Source organism: Acomys russatus, chromosome 22 (genome assembly GCF_903995435.1).
Source record: "Acomys russatus chromosome 22, mAcoRus1.1, whole genome shotgun sequence".
Lineage (NCBI taxonomy): Eukaryota > Metazoa > Chordata > Mammalia > Rodentia > Muridae > Acomys > Acomys russatus.
Genome location: NC_067158.1, coordinates 9,287,449 through 9,307,280, shown reverse-complemented (window position 1 = coordinate 9,307,280; position 19,832 = coordinate 9,287,449). Strand labels below are relative to the sequence as shown.

At 44.7% G+C, this 19,832-nt stretch overlaps 1 protein-coding gene across 2 annotated transcripts in view; it reads right to left on the bottom strand.

The window, feature by feature from the left end:
• Aftph (aftiphilin) overlaps nt 1-154 on the bottom strand; it is a 55,846-nt gene extending 55,692 nt beyond the window's left edge. For both annotated transcript variants that reach the window (XM_051165339.1, XM_051165340.1), the window contains exon 1: nt 6-154. The gene's annotated coding sequence lies outside the window, so the exon portion shown is untranslated. The remainder of the gene's footprint in view (nt 1-5) is intronic.
• Nucleotides 155-19,832: the final 19,678 nt, after the last annotated feature.

Sequence of the window (19,832 nt, the reverse complement as noted above, 5' to 3'; positions counted from 1 at the left end):
CTCACCTGGCTCGTCCCGGGCGGCCGCGATGGGCATGGCTCGGCGGCCCGGGGAGGAACTGGCTCCCCCGGGGAAGGACCGGCTACTCGGACGCCGAGCTGGCGAGGGCGGAAGGCGAGCTGCTCCCTAACCCTGTCAGCGCAGCGGCGCCATGGACGCCCACCCGGAGTTTCAGCGCTGCCGCGGGACCCCCATCCCGCTACCCTCCGCCCTCTTCCGCCGCCGCCGCCGCCGCCTCCGCCTCCTCCTCCTCCTCCGCGGAGACCCCCGCCCACTCCACACACTCTCCCATCATGCAGCGGGGAACCGCTGCTGCCTATACGTCACTTCCGGGCGCAGGTGGCTAGGTCGGGGCCGGGCGCTGGTGGGTGCCGGGGTGGGGGAGGACACTCCAGGGGAATTGGTGTCACAGAATTCTTACTCCTGCGCAGGCGCCGTCGCGTGAAACGGCGTTCGCCATTTTGGGTGCGGGCAAACTTTTTTTTTTTCCCTGTATTCACTTGACTGAGTCACTGACGTGTGGGCTACGGACGTCCTTCCTCCCCGCCCGACCCTCTGAGGCCGCGCTCCCGGCCACGGACCCGAGCTCCTCTCATCCCATTACTTTACCGGTGCACCCGGGAGCGGGATAAGTCTCGGCTTGGAATAAAACTGCAGACGAATGGAAATCCGGAACCAGATCTGGACTAAAAACAAAACAAACAAACAACAACAACAAAAAACAACAGCCGGCTGGACAACATTCATCAGCTCGTCCTTTTTGCCTGGAAAAAAAAAAAAAAGGACTTTTTCATTGCCTTCCTCTTTTTATGTAAGCCAACAAAAGAGGAAGCTGTTATTTAACAAATGAGAAGTGATTGTCCTACTTAAGACGATAAGTCAGCAGGCAAATTAACAAATCGTCTTCGACAAAATCAGCCCCGGATTGTGTTGGTGTTTGGAAAAGATGATCGTTTTTCATACAGCTTTCAAATCAACTTGTGCATTTCAGAGGTTCTATCTATACTGTAGAGGCCATAAGAGGTTTTGTTTCTGTCAGTCCTGAGCAATTCATCTTTTTGTTTTTTTATGACCTTTCCCCATCCTTTCTCATGAATCTGTTAGAACCCATGACACTGTAACACTCAGACTACAAGGCTGCAGGATTATTATTTCTGTCTGCGAAGGTGAACCCTAGGCTCTACCCTACACAAATTATCAGCCTTGCCGGGTCTTCTTTCTGCCCACGTTGAATTATTTAAAATAGTTCCAAAACCTCAAAGCTCAGCAGTAACCCAAAGAAACAAGGACGTCATCACAAACTGTCCACCCCTTTGACTGGAGGAATTATACACGTCGGGAAGATAAGGACAATAGCAATCCATCATGGTTTATCCCGCCTCTGCAATGTTCTAGACAAATTAACTTGAAGAACTAAAATAGACCCTCATTTGTCTCCTTACAATTCAGTCATTGCAAGATAACGGAGACTGCATCACTTTAAATTGGAAAGTGCTTTGTGGTTATGCTGGATTTTTGTTGTTGTTATTGCCCAGTCACTGAAATGAGAAAAATCTATATGGCTTGTCAAATTTATTCCTTTTGTATTTCGCCCCCTGCTGGTGTAGCTCAGGTGCAAATTAAAAGAAAGAAAGGGGAAAAAAAGCTGTATGTCCACTGTAAATGTTTATTGACAGAGAATGAAAGCCTCTCTCTACACACACACACACACACACAGACACACACACCGTGTAGAACTGGAAAATAATTGGTTTCAGAGAAACATGTTTATTTTCACTTGGTCGCCCCAGCAAAAAAATACTGAAAAAGATCCAAAGAAAACGTTCAAATGATGAATTTCAACTAGCTTAACATATCAAGAAAGTTTAAAATAGTGAGTCTAAACATTAAAAGGAAACCATACTTTTTGGGAGACTATCTTTTCTGACTTCACAGATTATATGATTACCAAATGATTGTTTTTGTTAGGTATGTGAAAAAGCTAATTCTGTCCTCACTCCACCACGGAAGTTGAGTAGCTATTTGTCCGAATGACTTGGAAGCATAATCAGCCTTTCAACAATTGGATACTCTCACACGGGATTCCCAAGACAGCACTCTAATGCTTAGACATTGTATTACAAAGGGAAATTCTGCTGAATGTTTTAAGACGGCGAGCCTGTGAGAATATTCTTCTAATAATTCATTGTGTTTGGAGACACCGGCAATATTCTTGCTTATATTTTAAATGCATTGTCTGACATTTGGCATCAAGAAAAGAAAAATTCTTGAACATGTTTTGTATTTCTAGTTTTTCTCCTATTCAGCTTTAAAATTTTTTAATCATAATACAGTTAACATTTATACTTATAATAGCCTTTTTAGCCTGATGTTATGTTGTGGAACCATTGTTTAACATCTTAGTCACTCAAATTTCTTTGACTTCTAAAAGCTCATTCAAGAAGGAGACTCTGTGACTCGTATCTTAAGTTAGAGAAACCTGCATCACACACAAAACAAAACATTGAAAACCCGAAGAAATGTTACCACGTACTGATTTATAATTATCTGGTTTTCTACTTTTTATTTTGAACCAGGATCTCCTGTAGCCCAGACTGGTCCTCAACTTGTTAACTAAAGAAGACCTTGAACTTCTTATCCCCCTGTTTCCACCACCCAAGTGCTGTGATAGGTGTGTGTCACCATGCCCAAGTATGTTTAAATTTAATGGTGGAAATGAAACTTCTATAATAAAAATGCTAAGACACCAAAGAAAGAAAATAGGAGAAGACACTGTGAGACAGAAAGCCCAATGCTCGTGAACTGGAAGAATTAATTAAGGAGTTTCACCCCATTGTTGGGTCTCAGAGACCTACCAAGTCTTTAGTGTCTGAAACCTAATCTTGTTCCTTCGACTCCAGTGCTGCTCTTATGGCTGTTCACTGACAACAGAGGCCCCTCAAAACTACTAATGAGGTCCCTGTTCTCTCGGATCCTGTTACCATAGCAGTCTTCTTCCCTCCCAGAGCTAACACTGCCCCTCATACTTCTGCACCTAAGCCTGGGATGCTGGCATTTTCCGCTGTTGTCAGAAACAGAAACATCTTCAACTATGAAGGAAGAATTATCTTTGAGATGGAATAGACCAGGTCTGAACCTTAGCAACAACTTACTAAGAACTTTCCCCACCTGCAAAAAAAAAAAAAAAAAAAATCAAAGAAGGGTCCCTACCTCACAGACCTGTTATCCAGAGGAGATGTAAAATGTCCTGGCAATGCTAAGAATCTGTCCCATAGTGGGGAACCTTATTGTCATATCTTCCCCGAGACTAATGGTTTTCAACTAGGGGTTAAAATACACAACTCTCCACCCTCACTGCTTACCTGGTGCTATCCATCAGTATCTGAAGAAATTTCTGATTATTATAATTGAGCTGGAGATGCAACTTGATGCTAGTAGGTAGAAGCTAGGGATCTACCTAAGCATCATCCAATGCAGAAAATGCCAGTCGTATAACAAAGAATTATCTAGAATGCTGGTCATGCCAACTTTGAGACATCCTGCCATAGAGCATCCTCAGGCTGTTGGGACTTGCCTCCACTAATTCTGACCATGAACACTGCGAATCTTGGGGCCCTTAAGGCAATTATTAAGGGTACTTGGACAACTGAGGAAATCTGAATATGTGCTAGCACGAACTATGGCCTTAGGAATGAATTGTTAATTTTTAGGTATACTAACGAAATTATGGATTTGTACATATCCACATTTTTGTGTTTGAAAAGTATATAATTCAGTTTTAAATGGCTCAGGGAAAGAGATTCCATGGCTGCACAGAGATAAAATGAGTAGAGCAAAATGCTGGCTACTACTGAGTTGACTTTAGGTAGTAATTATACCAGGGCCTGGCATGCTCTGGGTTCTAGTTCTATGCTATTTAGAATACTTTTGTAATGAAAAAATATTTTAAAATACCCGAGTATGCAGATGAGGTATGGATTTATTTATTTACAAATCATCACATTCCCCAGACAATCACTGTCAAATATGCATCTGTCATCCTGGAGCAGATATTGTAAGTGGTGATCTTGAAAGGCATTTTAAGGATGTAGAAGAAAGAAAACAAATAATGACTTTAACTCCTGAATCAATTGTAATTAGTTTAGACTGCCTAACGCGCACAAATACAGTGGGGTGCCAATTCTGCTCAGTAAGGACAGTGCTAACACACTGTTAGCAGGACAGTGCTAACACACTGTTAGCAGGACAGTGCTAACACACTGTTAGCAGGAAGACAGCGGGACTCACCAAGAGGAGTAAACCACTTACGTGGCAGGACCAACTGGACTTCCTATATTTAAATGACAGAAGTACTGTAAGAGAAATCAGGGAAGCAATCCTATTTACAACACACACACACACATACACACACACACACACACCTGGGAATAAATGTAAGGAAAGAAATGAAATACCTTTACATTGAAAAAAAAAAAAAAACTGGAGAAAAAAAATAGAAGCTGACATTAGGAGACAGAAAAGCCTCCAATGCGCATGAATTGGAAGAGCTAATACTGTCAAAATGTCCATCCTACTCACAGCAACCTATAGATTCCGTGTGGTCCCGACCAAAATTCTAGAGCCATTCTTCAGAGACATAGGAAAAAACAATATTAAGGTTTATATGAAAGCACAAAAGACTGAGGATAGGTAAAGCAATCCTGAACAAAACAGATACTGCAGACAGGGCAGTGGTGGCTCACGACATTAATCCCAGGTTGCTAAACAAAAGTCCCAGTTCCAGGCGTGGTACCTCTGTAGCTGTTGGTCAGGGAGATCCAAGAGGCTGTCTTCCTGGTTTTCACCAGAACTAGATGACAACACCCAACTGCTTTCCGGTGGCACTCTGGAGGTAGAAGCAGGCGGATCGCTGTGAGTTCAAGGCCAGCCTGGTCTACAAAGTGAGTGGAGGACAGCCAAGGCTACACAGAGAAACCTTGTCTTAAAACAAAACAAAACAAAACAAAACAAAACAAAACAAAACAAAACAAAACAAAACAAAACAAAACGACCCAGCTACTGAAGATACCACACATCTTGGTTGTAAGGCAGTAGAGAAATCAAGCTATAACTGAGCTGGAAATGTTCCCCCTGCTAGCTAGCTTTCATAATGCTGGAAGGTGCTATGCAGGCTACAGTGAGAAGAACAGGCAGCGACATCATAGCCACCACAGGCTCTAAACATGAAATCACCAACCTGCCAGGCAGGATCAGCCCACTTGTCCAGGTCCTAGTACGACTGTTGCGAGGATAACCAATCACTCTTTACTTGGATCTGTGGTCCACTCTGCAGGAGGGAATCCATACCTGGTACTGTAGGCCCACTCAAAACACATGACTGGGTAAGTCATAGGCCTTAGGGAAAAACTTACTGCTGTCACGTAGATAAATTGATATAGTTGAAAAGTGCCATCCAAATATCTATTTTTTTCTTGGTTTTTCGAAGACACGGTTTCTCTCTCTCTCTCTCTCTCTCTCTCTCTCTCTCTCTCTCTCTCTCTCTCTCTCTCTCTCTCTCTCTCTCTCTCTCTCTCTCTCTGTGTGTGTGTGTGCGCGCGCTCTGGCTGGCCTAGAACTTGCTTTGTAGACCAGGCTGGCCTGGAACTCACAGAGGTCTTCCTGCCTCTGCCTGGGGCAAAAGGTGTGCATCTCGCTATGTCCAGCTCAAACATCTTTTTTGAAAAGTCATTGGTAACGTGTGCATGTCTACAGTACTGGTCTTATACCCCTTGTAGTTTCTAATCTCCCAGTGTGCTCCACTCCACTGACAACTTGGAGGCTTCCTTTAAAAGAAAGAACTGGTCTTTTTTTCCCCTGTTTTACCCGCATCCCACATTTGCTGGCGAGGTCACAGAATGGATCAAATGGGCGCTATGGTGTCGTGTGCTCTGTAATAGTTATGTAAATATGCGTCATTTCAGAGTTTTAAAAGCCATTAACATCCTTGTTAATAGTATCAGATCCACAAACCTGGATTTCTCAACCTGGTAATGGTTCCCGCCTTTATGCACTGCCACAAAAACTCCCACTGTTATCCCAACCATTACTTTCATTGCTTTTGCTGTGAAGATGTTGAGAGTGTGGCTTTGAAAATCCACTTAGATCATATTCCCTAGAGCACCTTAACGCTTTGGGAAGACTTATGCAGGGACGCTCATTTCAGAAGCTGTGAGATGGTGGATCCGTCTCGTGGCGCTTTTAGCCTTATGAGCTAGGGAAGTCAAGGCGAGCATGGGAGAGAGCACCCTGTGAAACATGTGCCCTGAGGAGACGGCTTGGAGATCCCAGCCCTTGAAAGCTTTTCTGGGCGCCACAGGATCCTTTTAGAGTCCCATCAGTTTCAGGCATACATGATGCTCAAACGATAATTGAGAGAACAATCGATCACACGGGGCATGACGTCACTAGGTGTGTTGCCGTCTGCGGAACTATGTCTATCCTGAATAATTCAAGTACTGAGCTTAGCACAGGCACACGCCTGAGGGAACCCGAGTTAAGGTTCTCGGGAGAAAATAAAAGTAGAACTAGGGATTGTGAGACTTTGACGTTAGCACGATCAAAAGTAAACACGTACATGGTGGTAGGGACACAGGGACAATCAGTTTACACTAGTGCTGCACAAACGGCAGCATCCGCTTAGAGCTGCGTCACCAGTGCTCACCCTTGCCAGCCCCGTCATACATCAGTGATCTAGAGCTACAGTCAGGTGGATTCCAGCTCCTTCAGTCCAGGAGGGCAGCCAGTCATGTGTTTCCAAGGTTCTGTTGGTTAAGAACTCGGGGTCCACACGTTGCTGCATGATAGATTGCACCTGGACCTACGAGCCACCATCTGGGTGGGGTGCGTTGCTTGTTTCCCTGGTCCAGTCACCTCCAAACTCAACCTTGGGACTACTTCCAGAGTAATTATTAAGTTATTCATTACTGAAAATAATTTTATATTTCCTTTTTTTTTTTTTCCCCCAAGACAAGGTTTCTCTGTGTAGCCTTGGCTGTCCTAGGCTCACTTTGTAGACCAGGCTGGCCTTGAACTCACAACGATCTGCCTGCCTCTGCCTCCCAAGTTCCCCCCACCACTGCCCTGCTAAATTCTATACTTTCTTCTGGCTTGCCTCAGTGACCCTAGCTCATGTCAAGCTGACAAGAAACTGACAAGCACAGTCACAAATGATTTAGAAAATACAGAAAAGACTGCTGTAATGGAAGTTTGGGGTTTTTTGTAAACTCAGTCATGTTATGTAAATATGTTTTTGTTTTAATCCCAAGTGTGGGGTTTTGGTTTGGACTTTAGTTTGTCCACAGCTGATAATTGTCTCATGCGGGGCGTGGTCTTTGCCAGCTGGTAATGGCCTGCCTTGTGTGGTATGGAGAGGAGCGTGGTCTAAGACTCTGAGGGAGATAAATAGGAGAGCCCAGGGAGAAAAGATGGGGTGTGTGGTGGTGGCCTGAGATGTGTAGCAGTTTGGAGAGATCAGAGACCAGTGTGGAGGATGGAGTGAAATGTTTCAATACAGATGCTCAGAAGAGACTGTGTGTTATGTTTTCTGTAGAGATTGGTATAGCCCCCAAAACATCCCAAATGACCCTAAACAGCTGGGAGAAGTAAAGAGGTCTGCATCTCCTCTCCCCACTAACATTCTTTCTCATACCCAGAGTTAAGGGGTTGGTGGAAGGGAGGTAAAGGCTTCAATGTCCCAAATAAAATAGAGATTAAAAAACAAACATCAACAGACTGCACTTAAATTTGAAAGAATAGTAGAAAAAAAACCCTACAAATTGGAGCTGGAGAGATGGCTCAGTGGTTAAGCACTTGTTGCTCTTTGAGAGGACCCAGGGTTAAAATTTCAGCACATGGAAGTTCACAATACACCTGCAACTCTAGTTCCAGGGGGTTCAATGTGCCTCTTGGCCTCTGTGGGCACCAGCCATACCTGTGGTGCTCAGATATACATGTAGGCAAACACTCCAACACGTTAAAAAAAAAAAAAAAAGTAAGTGTACTTTCCCCTTAAAAAGGGAATTGGTTTATATAAAATGGACTCTATGAAGTAAATTACTTGTATCGGAGGCATCTTGTTTGATTGGTGTTACGTTGTTCGTTCCTGCTCTTTGCCGATAAGGAAGCTGAACTAAGGAGCTAATGAACTAAGCAAGGGGCCCTTGTTAGCTTGCTATTGGCATGGTGGGAAAAGCCTCCCATTGCTACAATTTTGTGTACTGAAATCCATTAGAGCACTGAGTGCTCTGCTCCATTAGTTATAAGTTGATAAGTGTGTCATTGTTACCAAATGCCTTTGCTATAGAGTCCTGCCCATGTGAAGTGTAAATCCATGACATCTGTGTGAACACAGGGTTTGTGACAAAATCTTACACCAGTGTTTCTCAACCTTCCTAACGCTGCCACCTTTTAATACACTTCGTCATTCTGTGGTGACCCCCCCCCCCACCATAAAATATTTTCACTGATACTTCATAACTGTAATTTTCTACTATTATGAATCATAATGCAAATGTCTAGGCTTTCTGATGGTCTTAAGTGGTCCCTGTGAAAGGGTCATTTGATCCCCTAAGGGGTCACAACCCACTGGTTGAGAGCCACTGTCTTAGACAGTTAAGGAAGTCAGTCAAAACAATGATAGTTGATGGTGGTGGTTCACAAACTGCTTTCATTTGTTGCCTGGAAATATATACACATTAAATCCAAAGCATTTTCTCGTTTAAGACCATTCATTGTGATCTCTGGCATTGAAGGCAGGAAACCCTGGATCTGTGAGCTTCCTTCTGTGGTGATTTCAAAACAAAATTCATTTAAAAATTCTTCTGACAGTTTATGGACCAAAAATTCAGCACGGAGCTTTGTTTCTACTATATATTAAAAACAAAATAAAACCACTGAGACATTCTGAGCTGAGAAACTGCCTGTTGACAGAGCTGACAAGACCCAGCCGCAGTGGCTTTCACTGATAACTTGCCCCTCAAAGTATCAGTTCCTCTTCCTGTGGCAACTGGTCTGTCTTTGGGCCAACTTTCCCCTTCCCAGTGTCTCTGGCCTAGAATCGACTTCAGTCCTCCCCTTGCTCTCCATCCTCCTACTTCCTCCTCCTCTATTTCTACAGCTAGATCTGCTCAGTGGGTGTGGTACACTCACCCCACCCAGCAAAGACAGGGTCCTGGGCCTTAGCCAAGCGGCCCCACTGGTTGCTCTTCAAACAAACCTATGGGACTTAAGATGACTATAGCATTTTTGTTTTGTTTTATTTATTTCTGAAAATTTAAATAATTTTATTCCAGATAGAGCTTTGGACAAGCTACCTTTTAAAAACTAAAATATATTATGGACATTTCTTCCTATCCAGTCACACAGCGTTTTCCTTTTAACTACTCTTTCGCCCCCTCCTCCCCTCTCCTCCTCTTCTTCTTCCTTCTCTTCCTCCTCCTCCTCCTCTTGCTAAGGCAGCTGGCTGTAACTTTAAGAAACAACAACTCTCATGCTAAGTAACTGAGGGATCATATGATGCTTTGCTGTGATGGCATGGGGCAAGGCCGGTGTTGGTTGTGACAAGCTGGTGGTCAGCGTGCAGCTGGACTTGGGACGGGACAGGCTGGGAGTTGTGGAAGGAGGATGTGAAGATGAGAAGCTGATAGAATGCTGCTGTAAGTGTTGGCTCTTCTGTGTCTTCATTTGGAAGGTGTCTGGAGACCAACTGGGGAGGGTCTTCAGCTCTCGCCTGAGGAATCTGCAGCAACTGGGAGGCTGTTTGTGGATGTAGTTGATTCAGACTTCAGACAAACAGCAATTAAGGAAAAACTAAACTTGGGAAAGGACACGACTTATCACCTAATCACCTTCAGTTCCCAGGAGTTTCCCGCTCTAGCCATGTAGTCCGTGTTCTTTGTTCTCTTTACCTGTTGACAGGTGTGTGCCCAGAACACCCTGCTGGGCCTGTCCCACACACCTTGCAGAGTCCAGCAGAGTTCTGCCGATGGGTGTGGCCCGACTCCAAGACCAACTTTCTCTTAATTGCACAACTTTACTTTTTTCCTATAGAAATCACTCTTTGAAGTATGATCATTTTGGCTGTTGTTGTTGTTTTTGTTTTTCAAGACAAGGTTTCTCTGCATAGCTCTGGATGTCCTGGATTCATTTGTAGACCAGGCTGGCCTTGAACTCACAGTCATCCACCTGCCTCTGCCTCCTGAGTGCTGGGATTAAAGACATGTGTCACCATGCCTGGACTGTTTTGTTTTTTTGTTTTTTTTTTAACAAGGTACATTTAGTAAAGAGCATCGTAGCACTGACAATCCACAGCAATATGTAATGTGTATTAGATAGCACCAGTCTCCAATAACAAAAATAATGTGAAGTCTAAATTTCTGAGCATCTATTTGAGTCTCTAAATGTAATGATTTCTATCTTGTATGAAGAGATGACTGTGGAGAAAGGCTTTTATTCTTTTTTTTTTTTTCCGAGACAGGGTTTCTCTGTGTAGCCTTGGCTGTCCTGGACTCACTTTGTAGATCAGGCTGGCCTCGAACTCACAGCGATCCATCTGCCTCTGCCTCCCAAGTGCTGGGATTAAAGGCGCCACCATGGCCCGGCTCATTCTGTCTTTTCTACTGTTGCGCATGGGTGGTCAAAGTGTGCCTCTATTTTCTGTTCTTGGTTCCCCTTTGAGCAGTTGGCCCCTGTATTTTCCTTTGCTGAGGCTTTTTGGGGTGGCATCACCCAGTCACTCTTCTCTGCACCAGGAGCATGCCCTCACTGCTTGCCAGCTTAGCTGCTGCCGTTTGCCAAAGACTTGAATCCACAGAAACCGTTTAGAAGCAGGAAAGAGGTGCCGCCAACAACTGCACCTTATTTCTGGCATCAGTACCCTAAATCAGTTCTTCCTGCCAATCATTTCTTACCCCTATGGCAAACCATGTCCTTTCTTGCCAGGGCTCGCAGGCATTGGTTCTCCAGGAAATGACTCTTACAGTCTCTTCACAGAAGCACAGGAAAAAGGAACCGATGCTTCGCTGCTAATTGACCGCGCTGTGGTGGAGAAGGCTATGGGCGTATGAGTCAAGGCTTAAGAGTGGACACAAACATATCTGACAAAGGCCAGCAGCTGATATCACAGGAATGGGTAGAAAGCCAACTTTGTTTGGAAAAATCAATAAGAGGGTCACCGGAAAGTCGGTTTGTCAAGGAGTGACTTAGGGTGTGATGATGGATGAGGAGACTGAGATCAATACTCGCTTGGTGTGTAGGTGCATGAGTGGGCATGCATGTGTGCGTGCATGCGTGTGTATCAGTGTGTGCCACTGTAAGGGATGGGCTTCTGGAGGTGACAGGGCTAATGAGTATTTTAACAGCTGATGGGAATAGCAGATCTCGTTTCTCTAAGTACTGAAAAGAACATGCTAATAGTTATCTCAGCTCTTAGTTCTTTTGCTTAAGACTTCCAGCAGCCACAGGTATGTAGCTAGCTGTTCTAACAAGCTCCCCAACCAAGCAGACACCCGAGAGATTTCCGAGGCCATCAGTCCGGACTAACACATTACCCAGGCATGTTGGCTCTTCAGACTCTTGAGTTGTTCTGCGGCCAAACAGCCTTACCATTTCTCTGAACCGCCTTTGACTTGATGACCCCTCCAAATCCTGCTCTGTCTTCTCTTCTCTTCCACACTTAACTTCCTGGTGCAGCCCCAGCCTCGTGGTTAGTTTTGTCCTTGTGCTTTGCCTTTCCCTCCATTTTTTTTTTCCTCCCTAGTTCATGACAGGACACTGTCTGGCACCTCTGGGTCCTCATTGCCCAGCTAGCACCTTGACACACACCGTAATGACGCAGCTGTAGATGCCTGTGATAAGCATGGCTGCTTCTTCACGTGATCCCTACCCTGTCCTCCTTGTTTCTTTTACAGGCCTTTCTGGAAGGTGCAGGGTACGGCTGGTTGCTCCATTTTTTCTTCCTGGTTATTGGTGCTGTACTTGGCAACCCCTTGAAAACTGGAGCCATCACACCGTTTGCTGAAACTGGCTTATACATTTATTGACAGTGAAAAAGCATTTACTCAAAGTATACATATATAGTAAATATAGTAAAATATAGCATACCTACACATTCAGGGTAGTTTTTTTTTCTTTTCATTATCTCTATCTACATGGAGTTCTATCTTACTTATTAGGATTTTCTTTCTACCACTGACCAAAGTCTTAACATACACATCAAGACAAACAGGAATATTCAGTTTGATGACTTTTGAGTAATAGTTACTAGGGAAAACATATCACACACGTTATCTGTTCTCAATCCCTGGGTATTTTAAAATGAAATTATTTACTAAAATATGAGAACAGCAAGCAAGATAGCAGCTGTGCCTACTCTTTTTTTTTTTTTTTTAATGTACACTTGCCACACAAACTACAGTCATCTAAAAGGAGGGAACCTCAATTGAGAAAATGCCTTCAGAAGATCCAGCTGTAAGGCATTTCTTAATTAGTGATTGATGGGGAGGGCCCAGCCCACTGGGGGTTCCATCCCTGGGCTGGTGGTTCTGGGTTCTGTAAGAAAGCAAGCTGAAGCCAGGCACGGTGGTGCACGCCTTTAATCCCAGCACTTGGGAGGCAGAGGCAGGCAGATTACTGCAAGTTCAAGGCCAACCTGGCCTACAAAGTGAGTCCAGGACAGCCAGGGCTACACAGAGACACCCTGTCTTGAAAAACCAAACCAAACCAAAAACAACCACCACAACCACCACCACCACCACCACCACCACCAACAACAACAACAACAACAACAAAGAAAGAAAGAAAAGAAAAAGAAAAAGCAAGCAATTGGAGCAAGGATCCAAGCCAGTAAGCAGGGTTCCTCATGAGCGCCATGGTCTCCTGCCTCCAGGTTCCTGCCCTAGTTTCCTTTGATGATGAACATCAATTTGGAAGTATAAACTAAATAAACCTTTTCCTTTCCAACTTGCTTTTTGGTCATGGTGTTTCATCACAGCTATAGAAACCCTAACTAAGACAGAAGCTATAAGGCAAAGTCAAATAAACCCCTTTGATAAGATTCATAGGTACTATGGTAATAACTAATATGTTAGATACAATTCTCTTGCATGCATGGGGGGGAGAGAGAGCACTGCAATTCCTTTTTTTTCCTTTTTCTTTTCTTTTTAAAAATATTTTATTAATTTATTCATATTACATCTCAATGGTTATCCCATCCCTTGTATCCTCCCATTCCTCCCTCCCTCCCACTTTCCTCTTACTCCCCTCCCCTTGACTGTGACTGAGGGGGACCTCCTCCCCCTGTATATGCTCATAGGGTATCAAGTCTCTTCTTGGAAGCCTTATATCCTTCCTCTGAGTGCCACCAGGTCTCCCCATCCAGGGGACGTGGTCAAATATGGGGCACCAGAGTTTTGTTTTTGTTTTTTGTTTTTTCCAAGACAGGGTTTCTCTGTGTAGCCTTGGCTGTCCTAGACTCACTTTGTAGACCAGGCTGGCCTTGAACTCACAGCGATCTGCCTGCCTCTGCTTCCCAAGTACTGGGATTAAAGGCGTGTGCCACCACTGCCTAATGACATATACAGTCTTAATTTAAATAAATAACAGCACAATAAAAGTCCTCAGATCATCACTTGGTACTTCCTGAACATTTATTTTATGGTATCAAGGGAGTGTAGCCAGCGTTTGCTATTACTTCGTGGGTTCTTTTTCTCTCTTCCACCCTCTCCACTCTTATTAACTCCCTAACACTAGGTAAGAGAGAAAAAAGAGGGGAAGATGGGGCGAAGTTATCCTTAGACTGCTTTCTGCCGATTGGGGCATTGGGTTCCTCGGGTGCAAGCTTGATCGTGGCTGTCAGGCTAATTTCATCTTCCTGTTTCTTTGTGCATGAGCGCTTGACTAACAGCAACCAACAGCAGCAGCAGCAACCCTACCACCTGAGGCCCTAATATTTACACTTCCTCGGGAAAAGTCCCCAGAATTCCAAACAACACACACTTGCAGAATCATGCCCCTGCCAGAGCACGAGGCAAATTGTCATCACCTGCTGTCAAGCAGTCTCGTATCCCCACACCTGGGATTAAAACAAAAAATATACTCCCATAGTATTTCTGTATCGTTTTGTTTTTCAAAATAGGGGTTCTCTGTGTTTTTCAAAGAAACCAAAATTACGAAATTCTCACTACAAGGTAGTGAGAATTTTAAAGGAATACCAAATACATGCTTATCAGGGTATTTTAGACAACTGAACTTTCAATGGATACTTGGAACAAACAACTAAAGCTTCATAAACCTACCTTTTCAGGTAAAAATCTGCAAATGTGACTTACTGCTAACTGGTTCTGTGATACTGAGTTAGGCTTGTGCTTTAAATGCATGGAATCAGACAGCAAAGCAATTTTAAAACCAAGGGAAATAAGCTGCTTCTTCTTCTTCTTTTTTAAGATTTATTTATTTTATTATGTATACAATGTATAGCCTGCATATACACCTGCCCGCCAGAAGAGGGCAGCAGTTGCTGGGAATTGAACTCAGGACCTCAGGAAGAGCAGACAGTGCTCTTAACCTCTGAGCCATCACTCCAGCCCTGAAATAAGCTTCTTAAAAGTTATTATGAACACGGGCTGGGTGTGGAGGTGCACACCGTTGATCCCAGCACTCAGGGAAAGAGAAAACTTTCCAAGTAGCCATTCAGGAAGTAAATCTGAGTCCAACACACCTGCCGTGGTTCCTTTTGGCGATTGATAGAGTAGACAGAGTTGGTGCCAACCTCTGCAATCAGAATCAGACCCTCGAGCCGTGTCCACTCTGGTGTCCTGCCTGGGGGCATGAATGTGGGTTTTGTCTCTGGAAAAGGCCTTGGCCAAATAGCTCAGAGTCTATAGAGCGGTTTCCCCTTTATAGGCCTGCGCATACTACTAGTGCTGAAAAATGTGGTTCCGGTGTGGGTTCCCATTAAAACATGTCATGTGTTCTGAGCCAATCACCTGTTACCAGTTGTTCTAGTTAGGGCTTCTATTGCCGCAACGAAATGCCATGACCAAAAAGCAAGTTGGGGAGGAAAGAGTTTGTCTGGCTTACATGTCCGTATCATTGCTCATCGTCGAAGGAAGTCAAGCCAGCAACCGGGAGGCAGGAGCTGATTCAGAGGCCAGAGGGGCGCTGCTTCCTGGCTTGCTCGCTCTGCTCTCTTATAGAACCCAGGACACCAGCCCAGGCATGACTCCACCCACAATGTGCTGGGCCCTCCCCCCGTCAATCGCTAAGTAAGAAAAAAGCCTCACAAGCTTGTCTACAACCCGATCTTATGAAGACATTTTCTCAATTGAGGTTCTCTCCTCTCAGATGACTTTAGCTTGTGTCAATTGACATAAAACTACCCAACTCACTAACATTAAGAATCCAAGTGAAGGGGCTCGTGAGATGGCTCGGTGGTTAAGAGCCCTGCCTGCTCTTCCAAAGGTCCTGAGTTCAATTCCCAGCAACCACATGGTGGCTCACAGCCATCTATAGTGAGATCTGGTGCCCTCTTCTGGCCTGCAGGTGTACATGCAGGCAGAACACTGTATACGTAATAATAAACAAATATTTAAAAAAAAGAATTCAAGTGATTTTTATCCTCAAAACTACATCCATGTAGGAGGGTACAGCATCACTTCTGGAATCGCTTGAATCTAATCATGAAGAAGCAACAGACAAATCAAACGGGAACATTCTACAAAGCAACAAGTGCCTACTCTAGAAGGGAAAATCAAGGCTGCAGCGAGCTGGCTCAGTGGGCTTGACTTTCAAGTCTGAGGACCTGAGGTCCAACTCTAAGACCCAGACGGTGGAAGGGGAGAACCAGTTCCTACAAACTGGCCTCTCCCAGTCATGGCATTCATGTGTCCCTTTATACAAACGTGGTTCCGCGTCTCCCGGAAAGGCCGCCGAGCACCAAGCTGGACGTGTGCGCTTGTCCTCTGAGCGTCATCAGTTCCCAGGTGGAAAGGGCGAAGTGCAGCGTCACAAGTTCACTTTCCTCAGGAGCACTGGGCTCCAGGCAGGGAAAAGTAGAGCACAGAAAGAGATCCATGCCATAAAATTTTCAGTCCAGCTGTTGGTGCGGCTCTTTTAGTTAAGCAGCTCTTTTTATTGGCAGATGGTGCTGATGAGGTGACAGCTGGGTGGTGGGTTCTGGAGCTGAGCCAAGCAGCAACGGAAGCTCAGGGCTCTGAGACAGAGTCAGGCGGAAGCAGAGGCCTTAACCTAGACGGTCCTCCAAGGAGGATGCGGGCAATCAAGTCCTGGGGTTCAGCGAGGAATTCTTCGAGGAGGAGGGGGGTTCCTTCTTTCCCCAGTGCTACAGCTTAGAATAAACAGCCAGTCTCAGATGATCTTCAGTGAATTACATGGCGTGCTGGAGTGTGTGTGTTTTATTTCGTGTGAAACCGAGACTTATAAACCTTAGGCAGTGGGCAGGCCCTTGAGAATGAATGCATTTCATTGGCTGGGACTTGGATGCTGGCATGCTCTATTTACACGAGGAAAGATAACAGGTGACAAGCTCAAGGGACTGACCACCTGTAGCCACGTGGGGGTTGTGTCACGTGCTCCTGAGGCCAGCCGGTAAACAAGGAGAGAACTTTGTCCCAAACCTTCCGTTCAAGATTTGATTTTAAGTCACAAGTTTGAGATTTCTGGGGTTTGAACATGTTCCATTTAGCCAGTTCTGTGTCAGCTCTCCCTGGAGGTATGGTCCAGGAGCCCCCACACACACAAACACACACACATGTGATTTTATAAATGTGGTTTTAAAATGTCAAGGCCACAACAATCAAAAGAAACTGCTTCTAATTAAAGGGTCTTAAAGAAACATTACAACTAAATATGCCATGTCATAGATTATATCAGATTCTACACAACTATAAGGGGTATTGGCTAGTAATTCTGGCCTAAATTGAGCAAGCTCTGCAGATTAGATAATACCATGGGTTCAGTGTCATCGTGTCCAGCTCTCCTATGGTTATATAAAAGAGCAAACTTGTTTTGGAAAATACACACCATAGTAGGAAGTAAAGGCCACTATGTTTACATTTATGCTCAAAGAGTTGGGGAGGGGGGAGCAGAAGCCCAAAACTATACATAGAAGGAGACAAAAGAAAATTTAAAGTAGATGTTGTAAAACATTAACATTTGGGGAATTTAAGAAGACTGTACGGAAGCCTGGTTCAATCCCAGTGTGTAAGGCAGAGGCAGGAGGCTCCTTGAGTTTATCTACAGAGTGAATTCTTGGCCTCATTTATCTGCAGAGTGAGTCCTTGGTCAGTCAGTGATGGGCCAGCCTGACTCCATTTTAAGATTAAAAGCTACTAATTACAAGGTCAAAATAAGTTTATTCTTGCTTTCTGTAGAACTTAACTTGGCCGTTTTGGGGTCTTGACACCCCCCTCCTTTTAGTTTGGCATGTTTCATATTCTATACCCTGACCTCTATACTGATAAGATGTTCTGCCAAATAATTAAAAAATGTTCAGCCAAATTCCTATGTAATCAAGAAATCCCCCAAACTTTGGAAACCCCCTAATCTTGCATTTTTTAAGCTATATAAACCCCACTGTCCCCTGAGTTCACTGCTGTTATTTAAACCTTGCTTTAGGGAGACAGCCCAGCCTGACAGAAAATGAAGCTTGCTTAATTTGACTAAAATAATTTGGGTCTTTATTCTCATTTGGTGGGATTAACATCAGGGCTATGTAGAGAAACTCCGTCTCAAAATACAAAACCAGAAGAAGAAGAAGAAGAAGAGGAAGAAGAAGAAGAAGAAGAAGAAGAAGAAGAAGAAGAAGAAGAAGAAGAAGAAGAAGAAAAGATCATATGGGAACTCTGAACCCGGTACTACTTTTACTTTGCACGGTCTGAATTATTTCATAATGCGAAGTGTAAGAGCCTCTCAGAACAGCACAGCTATTTGTTGGAGACAATGGATAGGTATGGAAAGCTTCCTAAGTAACCTAATACCCTGTAATCTTCACATTAACCCTATGTGATAGGTGGGCTTATCTTCAAATTAAAGACAGAGAAACAGGTTTAGACAGGCTGAGAAACTTGGTCAAAGAGCACTCATTAGGAGTGGCGGAGACACAGTGAACCGACACGGTCTGATCCCCGAGCTATAATTACTGAGGGTGGCTGGGCGGTTCAGCTCTCTGGTAGGTTTCTCAATGATATCACAGCATACAGACATACATACCCAGGTGGCTCTTCGGAGACCTACCACAGAGCGACAGGTACCAGGCTAAAGCAACGTATACCCATCCCATTCTGTCCTGCTTGCAGAGGAAGACTATATACTTCCTGATCTTTTGTAGGCAGGTAAGGCCACGTGACTAGTTCAGGCCAATAAAAGGCCAACAGAAGTGATGCAGTCCACCACGTCGAAGGTCAAGCACGTAGAGGTCAAAGTGCTTTCCCCAGGTCTGGCTTCTCCTTCTAGTACACAAATTGAAACGGCAGAGCCACGGGCTGGAACTAACCCGTATCCTGGAGTCTCTTCAGGGAGGAGAGTCCTGAAAACCCACCTGCTCCTGGATTTTGTATGAGTGGAAGTAAACCTGCCAAATGAAACCTCAGAGATGTGAGTCTTTACTCAGGAACACATCCCAGCTGCTCCTACATAGGTGAAGGGACCAGCCCCCTTAAGGACCCCCATTAAGGCCAAAGTCTGGAAAAATGTAAAAGTCGGCCTCCCCAGTCCTCCCTTAAGGACCCCCATTAAGGCCAAAGCATGTAAATTTCTAGAGGGTCCAGCTTGAACCAAGGACAGACAGATATCAGATCACTGTGTGAGTGTGGCAGGGACAGGAAAAACCTTGAAGAGTCCAACTTGACTCAAGGTCTCAGTCTGTGCTCAGGGTTCCAGCTGGACTCAAGGACAACCAGCTGTGTTTAAAATTTCCACTACTCCCCAACTGAAAAAGTTCCTAAACGCCCCCTGTGACTGCTTCAACCAATCTTTCCCATAGGTTAACTTGCCCGTCCACCCATTATCCAACCACCAAATGCCAAGACTTGTAACTCCCTGCTTGCAGCTTTTCTGCCCAAATGCCAACCAATCACATACTGTAAAACTCATTTGTCTAAAACCTATAAAAGGCCCATGCCTCTGCTTCTCGGGGTCTGCAGCTTGAAAGAGCGGGACAGACCCCGTCGAGATGGCTCAATAAATTCCTATCCCTATCCATTTGCATCGACAACAGACTCGGTCTCTTAGTGGGGACTCCAGGGATAGACTAGAGATCTCTCTAGTGGACTCAGTCTTACGTAGGCAGAAAGGCCTGAAGGTCTGCGGAGCTTGGTCAACAACTATTGACTATGGTCTGGTGCTCTGTATTTGCTAATTGCTTCCCCTGCCTCCCAGATTCTCACAGCAGACTGTCATGTACCCCAAGTATTGTGGGTTAACCTTGTCTCCTGGTTTGACTAATAAAGAAAGCTGATACCTGGCCAGGGTGGGGGTCGGGTGGGGAGGTAGGCGTGGCGAAGGTTTCTGGGCTTTGGGGACAAGAGGATCTTGGAAAGGAGAAAGGAGCCAGGTACAGGAGAAGAAAGAAGGACAGAAAAGAGCCACATGAGCCTGGAGGAGGAATTCTAAAGTTCCACATAAAAAGAAATGGCCCAAGTGAACAACCCTAGCATGTATTTTGGGATTATGGGATGGGAGGTAGCCCAGATAGAAACTATTAGAAGCAGATGGCATGGGATGGAGGCTGGGATGTAATGGAAGGTAGTTGAGAGGGTTAATATCTGCTCTGCCCCGGG